The sequence below is a fragment of the Delphinus delphis genome, chromosome 5 (genome assembly GCF_949987515.2).
Source record: "Delphinus delphis chromosome 5, mDelDel1.2, whole genome shotgun sequence".
Lineage (NCBI taxonomy): Eukaryota > Metazoa > Chordata > Mammalia > Artiodactyla > Delphinidae > Delphinus > Delphinus delphis.
The window spans coordinates 82,263,766-82,268,343 of NC_082687.1; the positions used below are offsets into that span (position 1 = coordinate 82,263,766).

General features: G+C 38.1%; 1 pseudogene; it reads left to right on the top strand.

Annotated features, from left to right (window-relative positions):
- Window positions 1-3,395: 3,395 nt before the first annotated feature.
- Window positions 3,396-3,934, top strand: LOC132426299 (protein-L-isoaspartate O-methyltransferase domain-containing protein 1 pseudogene; annotated as a pseudogene).
- Window positions 3,935-4,578: the final 644 nt, after the last annotated feature.

Here is a 4,578-nt window from a genome sequence, read left to right on the forward strand (position 1 = left end):
CTTCATGACTGCATTCTAGCCAACAAGAAGGGTAAAGGTACTAAGAGGGGCCAGTCCAAATTCAAAGATTTGTGGGGAGGATTAAACTGAAAGAAGCTTTGAAGAACTCACATAGGACATGTCTGCTTGCATATTTTTAATTCAAATGCCATCACATGACCTCCCTTGACTTGAAAGGAGCTCAGGAAATGTACATTTTATCCCAAGAGGCATTTGTACACAGAAAAATCAGGGCTTTTATTAGTATGGATCAAGGGGAAATATTGTGGGACCACTAGAGGTCTTGACACAGAGAGTCAGGTATGAGAGAATGCCTAGTGGTAGACATTCACTTAAAGTTGATTCTTGAAAATAATTTGAAATTAGCCAGGTAAGCAAGAGTTGAAAGCGAGGTTGGTTGAGGCAAAGGAAAAGGCAAGTAGACAAGAGTGAGCTTCGTGCCTTTAGGAAACTCTCAGACCTACTCTGTGTTACAGATGCTTAAAAAAGCTAAAATAATAATAATAATAAAATTAGGGCTCAGAAAATGTATAAGAGATTGAGAAATAGATTTCAGAATTATCACAGTGTAGGTAATTTTAAATCAGGAATGCCAATGAAATCACAAGCTCAAATGCATAGAGAATGATGGGGATACAGTTAAGTATGGCCTGAAGAAGAGAAATAAGTATAAAGAGAAAGAGGAATCTGAGGAAAAAAAAAACAACCTTATTATAAGGATACATAGTATCAGCATACTTAATGTTAGAAGAATTATCAGTAACACAAAATGCCATGAAGGAAAACCTTGATCAAGGATACAGAAAGTTGAGCTAGGATGTACAATGGGAAAATATCACTGAATTTGTCTTTGACGCATTTACTGGTAAAGGGTAGAAGATTATGCCACCCCAAAATATGACTGTAGAGGTTCAGGACATGCCACCCTAAAATATGTTGCTTTGGCATATTGATTTTTTGAGACGTAGACACTTGAAAAACAGCAAATACAGAGAGAAGTTTTCTTGGAATGCCACTATCTGTTTAAAGATAGATCCAAAAAAGCAATTCAATTGTCATAACCCTTCCCTGGAAGTTTCATTAACCAGGCAAGATTAGTTTTTTCATAAGAGAGGAGATTAGAAGTTGACATCATGCCCAAACGGTCTACAGTTCCTCACCCCTTCCCTCTTATGGTGGTTTATAATTCCGAATTTTAAGCCATCTCAGGGAGTTAATCACTTTTCCCTAGGAAACTTTCATATATACATGGGGTATATGTATTAATAAACTTGCTTATTTCTCTCTTGTTAATATGACTTTTATTACAGGATCCCAGATAAGAGTTCAAAAACGTAGAAGGAAAATTATTTTTCCTTTACACTGGAATTTTTGAAACTTTGCTTTCTGTAGGGTGTTTATTAAAAAACAAATGAGAAGTCATTAACCCTAGGTGTGTGGTGAAACTGAATTTGGACATCAGCCTCCAGAATCAGATTTTGGTTAGAATTCCAGCACCAGGACCAACTGAAAGTGAAACTTTAAAATACCTACTTACCTTCTCTGTGCCTCAGTTTCCAACATGTAGATTAGCTGTAATAGCATCAGTTTTAAAGCTTATAATGAGGATTGAGTCGAATGACACATGTAAAATTTCTTAGCCTAATCCCAGATTCATAAATACTCAGTACATATTAGCTATTAGTTTATTGAAGCCCATTATTAGAAATGCTGACAATGAAAGAAGAAATAGAAAAGTAGTTCAAGAGGGCAACAGAGTTTGATGGAAGATTTCGGTTTTGTAGAGTGGGGCAAGTGAGACTATGTTACCATTGGTGTTGGTAAATGAATGAGAAAAATGATAACCGACATGGATATGAGTCTTTAATGAAGAAGAGATCTAGAGATTTTGAACAATATTTGGAAAATAGATGCTATGAATAGGAAGTAATATATCATCTATCACCTTAATAAATCATCACATAATAAAGTGTATAAAAGATTGACAGAAAAGGGCTGAAGGAAGAGACAGAATTTATAATGGACACAGGCAGAGTGGTTTGATAACTGTCTTCAGGCATTGGTGTCATTGAAAGCTAAAATTTTCTCCTCTCTTTTTACAGACATAAACGTTCAAATCAAGTTCTTGAAAAAGAGGGAGAAAGAGAGATACAGGGAGAGGTAGAGAAAGAAAATGAAAGTTTAAAGAGTAAGAAACTACCACAGGTTTCATAATTTATTCCACTGCTCTCAGTCTTTCTTACTTTCCGTTCCTTATACTATATTTTGGAGGGCTTTTTTGTTTTTTTGTTTTTAATCTGGAGAATGGTATGAGAAAGGCCTTTGGGTATGCTAAGAATGTACTATTCTACTTTATTATAGTGATAGCTGTTAACAGCACAGGGACCTTGACTGTATAACGTCTCCTGTCTTGCTTGGGGTGACACCCGTTCAGACCGAGCCAGCTTATTTCACGTTATTGTCAGTTATGAGTGGGAAACTCTTGCGGCTGTGGAAGGGCTGGCGGCGGGGCGGGGACGGTATTGTCCGTTAATTACAGACACTGCATTGTTTTTAAATGTTTTCAGTCAATTTGTAGATAGAGCTCTAATAGATTTTTAACTTTCTTAGACTTGGTTTTTTACACACTAAAACAAATGTGGTTCTAAAGACCACTATCATTTTCTATTGCCTTTAAAAAATATTCATTTATCATTTTCCAGTCTGGATTTCCCCTCTTCTTGATACTACATGTCACTAAGGTGAATATGACTCAAAACATGAATGCACATGACCCATCTTTCAGCCCTGAATGATAAAAATATGAACCTTCACTGGCGGAGGCCGTGACCGCCACGGACCCACCCAGCCTAGGGCCTCACCTGCACCCCCTTGCGGCGAGTCGACCGACCACCTTGCTGCAGTGCATTTTTCAGAGTAAACAAATTCCATGTGCAGTTGAAAACATTCAATCCCTCAAACATGAACTGGCTCATGTGTAGAAGAGATTTGGAGGGAATAAATTATGGGATTGAGCTTCATTCAGATGTGGTAGAATATGCGAAGAAAAACCTGGAGAGTTTGATCAAAAAAAGTAATAGCTTTGATAATCAGCTTCTAGACCTGTACTGTCAGTCTGAATGGGAAGGTGCATGGCATGGCTAGGTCACCCTGATCTCTCAGCAGCTTATCAGAATAATTATATGAGCAAGTTGGCACAGCTCCTGCTGTTCACAAAATCATCTGTCTCAAGATGAAAATATTCCAACGTGAACATATGAAGAAAAGCACTGCTAAGATTTGAGTTCGGTGAGCCCACATTTGTGGTTGGTAATTGCTCCCGGAAAGCAGCTGAGGGTCATCAGTATTATCGAGATTATTGTGGAGCTGGAGTCCAGAAATACTATGAGAACTACATGAAAATATTACTAAAAGTGGGAGGCATTCTGGTTATGCCTGTAGAAGATCATTTAACACAAATTATGAGACGCGAACAAAACACTTGGGAAAGTAAAAATATTCTTGCTGTTTCATTTGCTCCACTTTTGCAACCAAGTAAGAAGGATAATGGCAAACCAGAGTCTGTGGGACATCCCCACACACAAACCCACGCTGTCTGGAATATACAGAACTTGCTTTTATTTACATTCAATGCACACGGAGACATTTCATAAGTAATGAGATGCAGGCCAAGGAGGGGTCCCTTAAAGGGCTCTACCCAAAAGAAAGAGTTAAACAGAGAGCTACACTTATGTATTTGTAGGTAATCAGCTTATTCCTCAGCCTCTCAACAATGAGGAGGATGAAAAAAATAGAAGAGAAAGAAAAGGAAGTGGAAGACCACAATGAAGTTAAAAGAGCCACCTCAGAATTTACTGAGAGAAAAAATTATGAAACTCCCCCCCTCCCTCGTGAATCTTTAGAAGCTTACTTGACATATTTTAGAGAAAAATAACTTAGATCAAGAAGAAAGAATGCCTACTGATAATTCCTCTAGTCTTTAAAATGTGGCATTTGTTAGGAGTTAAAAAGAGAGAGAATGTTTTCTTTCATCAGAGTGAACTTACAGTAGAAAAAAGTATCTTCTTTCCGCCAGTAATAAAAATGATGTATTCCGTGATTAAAAATAATCCCTTTCATAAAATATATTTTTCTTTAAGTCTTGGAAAAATGGCTGTTTTAACTCAGGATGACTTCAAGAGTGGAATGCAACAGTAGTGCAGACTTTGTGTAATGTAAATCCTGTTCTGATTCCTTATAGATTTGTAGTGGTGAGAGTTAGATTTAATTTTTTTTTTTTTTTTTTTTTCTGTACGAGGGCCCCCCACTGCTGTGGCCTCTCCCATTGCGGAGCACAGGCTCCGGATGCGCAGTCTCAGCGGCCATGGCTCACGGGCCCAGCCGTTCCACGGCATGTGGGATCCTCCCACACCGGGGCACAAATCCGTGTCCCCTGCATCGGCAGGCCGACGCTCAACCACTGCACCACCAGGAAAGCCCAGATTTAATTTTATGTAAGGTTACATAACTGTTAAGCATATATAATCTGATTTGAATTGCAGTTGATTGTATTTCCTCCAAAAAAACTTTCTTATTTAA